Source organism: Idiotropiscis lumnitzeri, chromosome 5 (assembly GCF_059441095.1).
Source record: "Idiotropiscis lumnitzeri isolate Australia: NSW breed Sydney's pygmy pipehorse chromosome 5, RoL_Ilum_1.0, whole genome shotgun sequence".
Classification (NCBI taxonomy): domain Eukaryota; kingdom Metazoa; phylum Chordata; class Actinopteri; order Syngnathiformes; family Syngnathidae; genus Idiotropiscis; species Idiotropiscis lumnitzeri.
Window position 1 is genome coordinate 11,483,074 of NC_142395.1, and position 13,948 is coordinate 11,497,021.

Sequence of the window (13,948 nt, forward strand, 5' to 3'; positions counted from 1 at the left end):
TTTATTTGTTTAGCACAATAACGAATGAACGCCATCAGATTTAACATTACTGATTTAACCCAAACTGAAGTCGTCATTCACCTGATAATGCAATATTTCTCAAAGTGAACACGTGACTGCTAATTGCAGGTCACATTAACTCGGAGTGATAAAACACATATGACTTTTCCAACCAGATAAAAAACTCTAATAGGTGCAGTCTGTTGATATTCTCCACAGTTATTCAGGGTGAAATCCATTAATTATTTGTAAAAATGTTTTATCACTACATTTCAGTGTCTCACCAGTTCATGATGTGTGTGGTACAGAGAGCACAATAAATAAAATAGAAAACTACTTTTCAGAGTCGTGCGGATAGTTTTATAGGACTGCGCCACATCCAATAAATTTCAACAAACCTCTGAGTAATGCAACAACAAAAAAAATAAGAGTATCAAGAATGCATTACTTCCTTGCAGTTAAATATTTACCGATGATGTTTTTACAACAGTAAATAAAGCAGTAAATGACTATTTGACAAACACATCTGGACATCTTGTTTTTATAATGCACATAGGCGAAGTCAGGAGAACATAAAACATGTAATAGAACATGTTTATTTACGGAGATGCCTCGATGGACGTAGTTTACTTCTTGTTGGGGAGCCAACAGGGACATACGATCTGAATTAGTAAACGTGACGAGCTTTTAAGAGCAAATAAAGAACATTCAAATAACGCGACCACCGCTCAATGTCATTATAGCATCTTTATTTATAATGAGGAGAGATTTTAGAAATTTAGATATGACAAGTTTGTGAGATGTATTTTGGTATGTAATGAAAGGATTTTAACTCTATTCCTTTGCGTATGATTTCTTTTGAAAGTGATTTAAAAAAAAAATTATTTTGGGCAGGGAGCTTTCATTTACTGCTATTCAAGTCTGTAAATGTATACGCACTTAATTATAAAGCCCTAAGCGGATAAATAGTTGATATTGGAAAATCATTAATGGCCACAAACAGTCCAGAAACAAATATTACAAGAACTCAAATAAATCAGCCCTACTTGCCAGTCTTGCTGCTGGCAAGAAAATGTAATTATCCTTGTCTACAGTTTATTATTTCAATTCTTCGCACATCAGCAGTAAAACAGCATGCAAGATTGTTTTAGTTACACCAACAATATGACCCCTGATGTGTGCAGCGTGCTAAGAAATAATTTTCTCACTAAGAAAGCTTTGAATGCCATTATTTTCACCATCAATTTTGAGAAAATCAGCATTCAAATAATCTTTAAGCGGACCGTTTTGTCCCTGACATACAATGACATACAATAACTTGACCAAACGAATGTCTTAAATGACATTTATTTTACCAGCGTGCACAGCACGTCTCTTCTCATATTATGCACAACATATTAAGCTGATGAACCGCCATCCATCATCATCTACTCCACACACACATTCCTCAGGCGACCGTGCAGGGTGGCAGAATATGTGATTGGTGTGTCTGAAATACCATCGAGATGTCTCTTAATTAAGTGGCAGCACCATCCACACCAAACAGAACCTGATTTATTTCAAGCACGTTTGGCCTCCATTTCCCGAATTTCAGAGAAACTGCAAACAAAGAAAAAAAAATTCAAAGAAGTCTTAATACATTTCAACTACAGGAGGAAATGAAATGAGTGCACTGAAGCTACAAGCTGTTACCTCCCATGCAGTAATGGAAACGTGGCTAAATTCTATTTTAGGAAACTTTAATGGCTGCACAGATAATATTTTGCTTCTAGGCTTGGCCCAGATGTAATGGTAGTGCTGTGAGTACGTTGACGATCTCAGGAAAGCATCAGCTGGCGTCTCACTTGCCAGGGAACAAAACCACTAAGAAAGTAAGGGAGATGTCATTTTTTTCAAGAATTCAAGTGTCAAAATGTCAAGGCATGTAATCCATTTAATAGGTGAGACGGTCTTTGGCTAGAGTTTGGCACGACTCCACAATCTCAAGCAAGGAAAGTGCTTACTTCAATTTCTGGAGGTGAATGCCGAGTTCTGATCCCACTCTCCTCCTCCGTTACCGCGGCTCTCCGGTATACTCACTCTCCTTCTATCTGCCCCATGTAGAGGATTATCTTGGTATCAGTATGGATTTGCAGCACTGTACAGTATATCCTCAGTGGCATGTTCCATTTTACTTAATGCATCACACTTTAAAGCACGTTGCCAAGGGTGTCGAGGGGGCAGAGGGTGTAATTAAGAACAAAAGCATCTTAAGGTGACTACAAATCCTCACTCAGCCTATCCCTTGTGATGTATTTCCGCTCTAATAAGATCCATCCCATTCAGATAGATCAGATTGTCCGAATTTGTGGTGCACAGATATGTAGGCTTGGTGGACTTTATTGGATAGGTGGATAGATTTTTCGCAAATGTGATTTGGATAGTTAGACAGCCAGACCAGCAGACAGGTAGATAGAAAGACAGACAGACCAACAGATAGACAGAAATCTGATAAAAACATTTTTGAAATCACAAGCCAGTAAATTGTTCAACTTTTTTCATTTTTTTTTTTCTTATAAGCCATGATAGGAAATCTTGCAATATCTCGGTGTAGTTAAGAATGAAGACAATTTACAAGAAATATGAATTCGACACATGGTTTGCCTTCGCAGACCACATAAAATGTAATACCGCGAGCCTGATGTGGCCCGCTGGCCTTGAGTTTGACACGTTATATCAGCATTTTCCCATCCACTGATTAAATATTATGATTTGCAAAGTAGGTGATGGAGGAGGCAGAATTTCGGCATTTTAAAATTAATTTTCTTGGTGGTGTTTCGATAAAAAATGACATTGTGGGGATAGGTCAGCTGATGCTGGTTGGCTTGTTTCTACCGAACGAAAACGATCTATTCCGCACTTGTGGCACACACAAGAGCTACACCTACAGTAGCTTGTCCTGACTGCACACTTATTTAACTTAGTAGCACAGAGAAGAACAGAAGGAGGGGAGGAATTTTATGATCTATAATGAATCATCATCTCTGTTGAGTAGGATGTTTTTTAAATCAAGTTTTTATGTTTGGTCATGCTATTCGATAAATATTGATTGGGAACTTTTCCAAATGATATTATAAAGTAGTTTTGAAGTTCTTTGGGTTAAAGGGTTAACCGTTTCTTACTTTATTCGCGATCGATAGATAGGTCACTTGCTCCCAAGTTGGCCTGGCAGAGCTTCGCATGGCAGCAGCATATACAAACGTGCGTGTGTGTGTGAATGGGCGACTGCCAGGCTGTGTGAAGTCTGAACTTTGAAAATGAAGGACCTCATGAACTGATTATTCTTCCTCAGTTCAGTCCAGCTCAGCCATGAGCACGTGTGATTCAAGAAAAGTCCCTGAAAACAGCGACACGTGGGGCCACGCTGGCGGGTGAGCGCGGGGCAGCCGGCGTCATCGGTTCGTGGAGCAAAAAAAGATTAGGGACCTGACCTCTGCCCTGGAGAACTGCACCAAATCAGCTGATCACGCAGTCCATTACTGTAAGTCAGGAGTGTGCAATTTATTTTCCCAAGGGGGCCATGTGAGAAACTCCAACATGCTAACCTCAATTATAGTAAACGTGTATTTAATGTTATTTTATAAAGCAGTAAATTATACTCTTGTGCTGCTTCTTGTGACATATAATTAGAAAATTTTAATCAAATAAAAGCCTGTTAATAAAATAATACTAAATATAATCGGTGACATTAAAATTAAATATCTACAATACATACATTACATCAAATTTAATCAACATTCACAAAATGAAAAAAAAAAACACTTTTAAAGTGCCTATAATATTTTCTAGATTTTCAAAGTGCGCTGACATTATTAGCCCAAACCACAATTAGCCGTGCTTAGAAAATCATTAGCAAGGCAAATTCGCCTTTTTCTTCACTGTGCAGGAGATTAAACATTGGTGGTATTAATTTCTTCTTTTTTTTGAGGTGGGGGGGGCAGAGCTAAAATAGTTGCTAGAAATGTCAGAGAAGTCACTAAATACAACGACGATATATTTAAATTGGCAATACTGATGAAAAGTTGTGCACATCAAAATGATCGCATGGCACATTTGATTTGATTAGATTTTTTATTTTTTACTTCACAAAGGGCCAGCCAAAGACTGTGCAAGGGCTGGATGTGGTCCTTGTTTTGTGGGTCCTACTTTACCCATATGTTGTAAGTCTTTAATTAAATTTTTTTGAGACTGCATGCTTCCTCAATTACTTGTGGCTTAGTAGCATTCGAAGATTTTTATTTTGTTTAAAAATATACATTCAAATGTTTATTTTTTTTCTTTGTTGTTGGGTGTTTGGGTGCACAAACCCCTATTTGTCTTGTAAATGTATATTGGAGGTTTATCAGCGTTTTTGTCGAATATTTTGGGCAATGCATTTAATTGGGCATCAAATGTCGCAGATTTTCACTATAATTTTCATCTGAGCCGATTCTTTGCACATCATGCATGCATTTCTGCTCGCCCCCCAAAATATTTCGGGCTATGAAATAGGTCTGTTCGTGGGGCCCCGAAATGAAAGCTTGGTTGAATGAGGTCATGATTACGTTCAGGGAAGTGCTGCTTGTATTACATTTTTCTATAATATTTTGCAAAATTGTGATGTGAAAGCAGAGGTATCGGTGATTAGATCGATTAATGCCCCACTGAAGGCCCAGGTCTGAAATGCATGAATGTTTGCATTATTTTAGGATGCAAAGATATAATTTGCTTTATATTGTATAGATTTTACCATGTCCTTAAAAAAAAAATCTGTCCAACAGCTGTTCTCCCTCTGACTTCCTCCACTCACAGCAGGTGTTGCTAGGCAACAGCTCATTTCTCAATCAGAATATTAATATTCACATAAGAGCAATGTTCTATCCAGTGTTTTTTTTTTTTAGATTTCTCTCCCAAGTATATACTGTAACATAGGTCATGTCTAGGTTTTAAGTCAGATCTCAGTTGTCATTAGAAGCTACTGCAGATTAAGCTAAAAATCTGTCTCTGCCAATTTATGTTTTTTCACAGCCCAGCACCACTGCTAAGATGAATCCTGCTTTTCACTGAACAACTTCCAATGAGGCTTTATTTAATCTTGTCTTCCTTAATCCTCTGTTCATCATCCCACCTGCTGTAGCACTACTTAAAATTAAAGAAATCACACTAAATGCATCATATTACCATTCCACGCTGCATTGCCTTTTGTGCAGGTGCCAGCAAATTCAGATCTGATTTTATAGATTATGTTTAATGTTCTTTGTGAGAAAATACTTGAATCGGCGAAAATGCAAAGGATGTTGCAAAGATTATGACACAACATATTTATGTCACTGTTATTTCTTTGCATGGTTTATAGTAGCTTATGGAGATTAAGAGTCATGTCAAGTCCAAGGCTGGTTTTCGGCAGGCATACATGAGGGGGCAGGCAGAAATGTGAAGGGGGCTTCATGCGTACACATCATGTGCTACCATTTTGTTGTTGTTATTTGTAGGATTAGGTTGTTAGCAGCGTCCAACACCAAGAAATAAATGACGTTTTTTTTTTTTTTGGGGGGGGGGGACATGTCCATCTTGGGTTTCCCACCTGAAGACATAGCTCATGCTCTTCTACTTCTTGAACTCAGAACACACCAAGTCCCACGTGTGTTTTGCACCGTTGGGATGAGTCAGAAGTCACCGCACCATCGCCGCGTATTTTGCAGCCAATTCAAATATTGAAATATTTTCGTGAAAATTTTAACTACAAAAAAAACATAATTATCTTATTTGGTGGCCTTTAGGCAAGTATGATTCTCAAGTAAATTTTGATCTAAAAACAATAACCTGACACAGTGGACAACTTGTTAGCATGTTCGCCTCACAGTTCAGTGGTGCAAGGTTCGAATAGGGGCTCCGACCTGCCTGTGAGAAGTTTGTATGTTCTCCCCGTGCCGGCGTGGGTTTTCTCCTGGTGCGTTGGTTTCTTCCCACATTCAAGACATGCATTGCAGGTTAATCCAAATCATACCTAGGTGCAATTTTGAGTGTGTAAGGTTGTTTGTATATGTGTGCCCTGCGATTGATGGGCAACCAGTTCAGGGTGTCCCCTGTCTACTGCCCGAAGACAGCTTAGATAGGCTCGCCTGCTATCCTTGTGAGGATAAGCGGCTTGAATGATGGCTGGATACATAAACAATAACCTAAAAAATAAATACATAAAATAATGTCAATGAATTACCAAGGTTTTTGTCAAAAAACAAAAGTGAGAAACACGACAAATTAATTTTTGTTTTCACATCCAGTAGAAATTCCTATCTGAAACATATGATACGCTCACCCTTGCAAAATTGTAACATACCAATCCCCCTTTTTTTCATCTAAATTATTTATTAAGCACTCACAACATAAATTGCTACTACGCATTTAATGGTGCTTCAGTGCATCCTCAAAATTTTAAACCTTCAGCTAAGCCTTCCTCAATGAGGGAGAGAAATCATACACACAGCACAACTGTTTTGAAGGGGTAAGGTGTTTGTTTGAACGTTTTTTTGCCCTGTTTTCCCTTTTTGTCCATATGTATAGCCAGCCTTGGTTAAGTCACCTTTTCAGAGTCTAAATTGGCCATATTTTAATGCTGTTTTTTAATTGTGTAAACATACAAAACTTGATGACGTCAGGATGAGTGTGGCTTCATAATACAATCTCATTCCGGTTATGTTATTTAGAAAAAGGTTGGATATAATGTGCGCTATTAAAGACAATGGAGTATTTTTACCAGAGTACTGCATTTTTTTTTTTGTTAACAAACAAGTTTATTGAATCCACAACAGTATGTAACAATAATCAATTTTGGATTTATCAGATGAGAATTATGCACTCATCCCCTTCTTTTCATTTCAGCAGCCCCAAAGAACAGGAGTGACTCAAATTCACAGACTGAATTTTTTATTTTTTTTTTTTAAATGCAAAAAGAATAATATTGGAGCCGGTCACAGTTTCACAGTTTCAACCATTCTCTCTCTAATGCACATGATCCATTTTAACAGTGCTAACGGTCTTGCATTCATCATGCATGCAAGTGCAGTGGTGCTGATCGATAATTCATTCGGGATTTGCCGTCATGATGACATAAACAATCAAGATGATCCGGTGATCATTGCTTGCTAAACTGAAGCCCTCAAATGAGAGAGGCTAATCGGTGTCTGTTGTTGCAGTTCCTCGCCTGCCAGCTCATCAAAGCAAAGAAAAGGGCAGAGGAGACTGCTGCCACAGCCAAGCATGGCTGCCAAAGCAGGTAGCCACCTGTTTAGCAAAGGACACTCCTCATGCATCTGAGCGCACAGCGGCTATCACTGCAGCAGAACTACACTCCTACAAGCTGTGCATGGCGCGATACACTACACAATAGATCCATAGTACTTGTCCGCTTGATACTTAGCCAACATAAAATAACTTCCAGTTTTTATGCATTGCATTTGGCTTGTTTCAAAATAACTTAGAACGTATTCGACTCCACATCTCAGTTCCAGATGGATCTGTATCAAAATTTATGTTTATCCATTTTATTTGCACCATTCAGCTAGGCCTTAGTGATATCCTTTGAGGTCTTTCTGAATTTGTGTTCTAATTTTTCCAGACATTTGAAAACAATTTTATAGTTTCAACTTCTTCATATTTGGGGCATATCATTTGGTGCATCCTATCTCACTTTGAGCTGAGTTGGGGTGCACCGTCGACTGGTCAAAACTCAATCACAGTCCTCATATAGTCAGTTAGTACAGTCAGCCATTTTTCACACTGATGGGAAATTAAGGGACTTCAGTTGTAGATAGCCCAATGTTGCATGGGGATCATGCAAACCTCACCCAGAATGGCCTGTCCGGAATTCAAAGCCGGGACCACTAACTGCGGGGTAGATCCACTGCTCGGGCCCTGAGAATGACATTTTTAATACAAATTACTGTAAATATTGACTCTTTAAATGATAATTCAATTATATAGTTGATGTTATTACATTTTGTTTGCTCGTCAAGTTAGTTGACATGATTAGACCTGTTTGTGTTCCTTGTTTATTAACCACACAGACCATCACTGAGGAAGGAAAACAGCGTCCTCCTCTCGCCTAAAGGGAAACATTGGCTGACATCAGCGTGTTGCTTTTAAGCACCATCTATTGTAAGAACGGCTTTCTGGAACTGCTGTGTCCATTCAGTCCAAATTGAACACATTGCGGTGGCACGGCGACATGCAGTATGTATATATTATGTAACTGTACCAAACCGCTATATTGGTCTCTTATACTTGGCTGTTTGTAAAGTGTGATCTGCCCTTGAGCGTTATAGTACAGCGCTCAGCAGAGACTAAGATTGGTTTATGACTGAATGTGTTAAGATCTGAGCTTCAACACTTCAAATCCAATCAAAATCTGACACACACACATTCAATGTTAGGCATGTCTGCCTCACAGTTCGGAGGTAACGGCCTCTGGTCTTCCTGTGTAGAGTTTGCATGTTTGCGTGGGTTTTCTTTAGGCTTACTCTCTCGCATTCCAAAAACATGCATGCTAGGTTAATTCAAGACTCTAAATTGCCCAAAAGCCAGAAATTGTACTTGAGTAAGAATACTGCTTGCGAATAATGTGGCTGAAGTGAAAGTAAAAAGTAGTCCACCAAATAGTGACCTTGGAAAAAACTATTCAAGTTCTGAGTAACAGTTGACTATCCTGCTGAATTAGTTTCAGATGATGTAAGAATGTCAACTCAATAAATGTAAATTAAAGGATGAAGAATATAGTTAGCAATATAACTTTAAAACAATATATACAAAATTAAATCCCATGTAATATTGGAGCTAAATGTTCTCTGGAGCTGTTTTCCTTTATTTTTTTTAATGAAAATCCTGACATGAGAAGGTGGTCCACCTCACTTTCTCCATCAACAGCATGCATAGCATTGCTTCTCTTCCCTCAATTACTTTGTGATCGTATTTTCTTCAATAGAGAACACAGCGAAAGACCTTTTATATTCAAGCACCTTCTGTAGTACGAGAATTAAAAAAGAAAACAATTAATTAACACCATGTATTCAGAACACTCCTAATCTCGGCTGATTTTACTGAACCATTCCCATAAAGGGGGGCATGCATTAAAAGTGCACAACTGCCACTAAGTAAAAAGACAATCACAGTGAAACATCATTTAATGGCCAATAACGAAATCCTCTGAGGCCCATGAAAACCTTTAATCACAACTCTGATCAACGCATGAGACCAGGATGAATAATTACCGACTACTATATAGTTTCCATAACGTTGTTCCATATATAGGCCTGTTTTATTTGCAAAGCAGTGAGCAAAAATTGTGAGCAGAAAATAAAAAGGCTTTGGGTTTGTTTGTTTTTCATTAAAATAACTCACAAGTTAAGTAAGGAGGTAATAATATCGTCTGAGGCTCAGAATTGATTTTGTGACACATCAGGCCCTACTTTGATAGAAAGGTGCACGTGTCCTCAGTGTAAAAAATGACACATCTCCATTTTCAGGCTTGGGCAAGTCTAGTTTACCGTAATTAGGAATTTGGCAGACTGTGTTGCGCCTTAGTGAGCGTTCCGGCAGACCAAGAGTATTTTATTTTATACCCACCCAGTGCCACTGACAATTTTGTGACAGACAGAAGGCCTTGGACTAGCTAGAAAGAGGTCTAAGTTGTGGTGCAGGTAGTGAAACGCGATTTTGGTGGATTTGATCGAGACACTGGCACACAGCTGTTTTGTTTAAATGTTTTGTACAAAGGCTGAAAATATATGTAACAACAATTGCATAAATTAACAACTAATTCAATTAGCATTATCATCAAGTAATTGTTTTGAGACATTTTTTTAACTTCAAATCCTCTGATTTCAGCATCACAACTGTATCATGATCAATTATCTTCTACGGCAATCAATACACGACATTTACAAACATCTGCTTTTACATTGGAACAGTTTTTTTTTTTTTTTACAATTTTCTAACATGTTACTCACCATACCAGTAACTGAATTCTTATGTGTTAATGAAAACATTAAAAAAAAAAAATCAATACGATTGACCCTGAAGCAACCTCAGAAGTGTGTATCAAACTACTGGTAGTCACTCTCATGATTTATTCGCACCCAAGAGGTTGCTCTCAGTTTCCAAACGTTAGTGAGTAAAACATCACTCCCTCTTGTGTGATATTGCTTAATTGCTGTTAATTTGGAGTTGTTCATTGAAATACCAAATAAACAGCAATTGGGAAAACAGTAATATGGAAAAGGGTTTTGCAATCAACTAAGTGCAAATAAAATGTTATCACATGATTCAGTGGAACAGTCAATCGAATAATTTATTCTAAAAATATTTGATAGAGACAACCTCATCGATATATGTTGTCATTATCATTGCCTTTATTTCACAATGTTACATTTCATCCCAAGCTTTGTTAAGACCTTGGGGTCAATTGTAACATTTCACTCTTTGAATTCGCTATAATGTAAATTTGTATTAAACTGGCATTTCTCATGCCTTTTATCAGTCTAGACTTGAAAACTAATTTGCGTAACAGTTTGAACACCGGAGACCTCTAAGTTAGAGAAAAAATATATTTTTTTAGTCCCCAGTCAACTCTAATCAAAAGTTACATCTTTACCTTTTGTAGTGTAAACACATTGTAGATTTTTTTTATTATTCCCTTCTCTTTTGAATGTGCACAACCCTTTGTACAGAGAGAAACAGAAAACTCAAATGTAGATAAACTACAATTTGCATTCTTGTGCTGTGGTTGAATTTATTGTTTTATTTCACAGAGCATTACATTTTAGCAAACAAACAGAAATATTTCTCAAGTTTTACTTGGATAAGTCATTTTGCTTCTGTGTGGTGTGCGTGGAGAACATAAGCGGTCATGTGACAGTGAGGCTCCAACTCATTGTTCAAAATAAGCCAAACAAATTTCTCTGTCAAACTAAACAAAGAAGTAATAATAATAAATACATGTTAATAAAATTACGAGTAGCAAGCATAATTCAGTGCTACAGAGTGAACATAAGTGTTTTTTGTTAACAAAAATACACGCGTAAAAGTAAAAATATGCAGCATTAAAACTACACTGACAAAAAGTAATGGTGTAAATGTAGCTCGTTACTACTCACCTTAGTCTATCGGAGTGAGTGTTAATGTGAATACTTCATGTTTTGTTCGTATCTTGCAATTGGCTGGAGAGCCCGGGGGGTCTACAACGCCTCAAACCAAAAGTCAGCTAGGAAAAGCCACCCGGGAGGACAACTGAATGGGATTCAAAGTTGATGGATGCTATGAAGACAGGTGACTTCCACTGTTCACGGCTATCTACAATTGCAAAAGAGCGAGGACAGTATGAAAACACTATAGATCGACCAAATCTTAACATAAATTGCCCAGAAAATGTGATCTGTTCAGCATCTGTGTAAGTCACAACTGTAGACAAACACAGTCTGTGCAAACTCGTGCCAAACTCGTGATGCTTTTTCATTTCTTTAATGGACACATTTTAACATTCAGGGAGCAAGGTGGAAAACAGATGTGAATCCCAAGGCTGATGTTGACCTCTGAAAAAGCTAATTGGTGTCAGGTATCGGTCATCATACACTCAAATTAATGTGACAAGGTTGGAAGTGTTAGTTCAAGCTGCCTGCCCTACGAAAAGTACACGGCAGTTTTGAGTTTTGTATTCTCAGGAAAGCCCAATGAGGCTCGCACAAAAGAGCTAGAAGAGTTCCGACAATTCTTGCTTGAAGTCAGCCTGTACGTGTTGTGTTTTTCAAACTTCAAATGAGGATGCAACTACAGCGAGTTCCAATACTGCAGGATTTATTGACGTTCACTTTAACTCGACATTCACTGAACTAACTGATCCCCCCCCCCCAATAAGGCCAATGGACCATACCACAACATAAGGGGGTGTCTGGGTTAAACCATCACCATACAGTGCATACAAACAGATCACACCACAGTACGCACCAGTACGGAGTAGCATTAGTCCTCAATTTTAACCTCCAGCCAGGACTTTTTACAGCATAGCGGGACTTGCGCCTTGTGCTACGCGCCTGTCCCACGCGAGGCGGTCTCGCGAGTCGAGTGTGTTGATAGAAAAAGGATGAAGAAGAATGAAGAGTGTAAACATATCGTAGTGAACAGAAGCTTTGAAACTTTATTTATTCAGTCACTGGTTGTAAACTGTTGAACCCGTAAATGTTGACACGGAGAGAGAGAAACCCGGACTGGTGAAGAAGCGGGTGAAGATGACACAGGTTGACACCGTAACCTTGCAAGTACAAGAGAGCAGCCAGCTAACAGTAACATTAGCGCTTCTGATTCACTTGTTACCAGCGATGTCAACAATATTGCGCACAACTGTCGCTATGCAATTTATTTCTTGAAACTGTGGATGGTCTGACAAACAATACGTTTTCAGTTGTGTGCGTACACATGTGTCTACAGGTGCGCATGTGTACACCTGCGCGTGTGAGCGTGGGCCGGTCCAAGTCAAAATGCCAGAGCTGATATTTTTGGTTCGGTTGCACGGAAGTCAGGAATGGGAGAAAACTGCGCCCTACATTTCCCAGGTGACAAGTTGCAATAAAAATGCAGCCTAGCAAGTCGACAGTTAACAGTATTGTGACAACATCCGGTCACATTTGACAGACAAAAATATTAATAATTTGTGCAGAAACCAAGGTAATTCCCAAGCGCTAGTATGCTTTTTCTTGTGACTATACAGTATGTTGTTAAAATGTCAGCAATGCAGTTGTGTGCTCTTTCTCCTGACGTGGTACTCATCACTGCAGTGTAAAAAAAAAAAATCCAGCTTGTATCCATCAAGAACATAGAGTGATGAGCCACTGTTACAGTAAGACCTTGAAAAAGTGATCTCTTAAGAACACGCTATAAAAACATTTCCCCTTTATGGAATTGTTTATGGAGGAGAGAAGTGCAACCAACATGAAGGAATTGCATTTGTGCCTTTGGCTACGGAGGCACCAGCACTGTTAAGATCCATGCTTGAATAGTCAAAAACATTAGGCCTGTGTCTTTTCCTAACCACCTCACTTGAAAACATGATGTGGTCAAGGGAAGATGAGAATTCATGAAGAATTAAGATGATGACTGTGAAATTGCAAGAACTGGGCTCCACTCACTCAAACTAATTAAGCCACTGAGGATGGTTTAGTACAGAGTCTGTCGTGATGAAAAAAACAATGTTCCTATATGACCTAATGCATTCTGACTTAGTTCATATAACCCGAGAAGAAATTAGCAATGCGTGGAATTAAAGTGGAATTACAATTTCTCTCAAAATTGTCCCTATAAAAATGTAATTGGAGGATTTGTAACGTAGTTATTTACACAGCTGACTTTCACGCATGGGCTTGATTCTCAGTCAATCCCATTCCCAAAATGTCTTGCAATCATTGCAAGCTACCACCTTTAATGGACAGGGTTGGCCTCCGACAGCTCTTGTTACTTGCTTGTCGATATGTGTCCTGTGATTGGCTGAGAGTTCAGAGTACTCCGCCTCTCACCCAAAGTCAGATTGAATAGCTTCAAACTTACCCGTGTTCCTAATGGGGAAAAGTGGCACGGCAATTCTGATTTTGTGATCGAAAGAGTCACTCTTCGATTTACTACGGTAGGAATCAACAAGTTGATCGTAACCCCTGGGTTTGATATTTTCATTTGACTCCACATTTCAAGATGAGCATGGTCCCGTCTTTCTATCCACCTTTCATGTGTAACAGGTGTTATTAGAACCTTGATTATGGACAACAACTGTCATGTGGCAAACCATCTGTTTCACAGCTTGCCGATGATCCATTAAACCTGGCAGCCTCCTCTTAGAACGAGCCTCCTCTTAGCAGAGATTTTCTTAAAGGGGACGTTTACAAGAACGAAATAC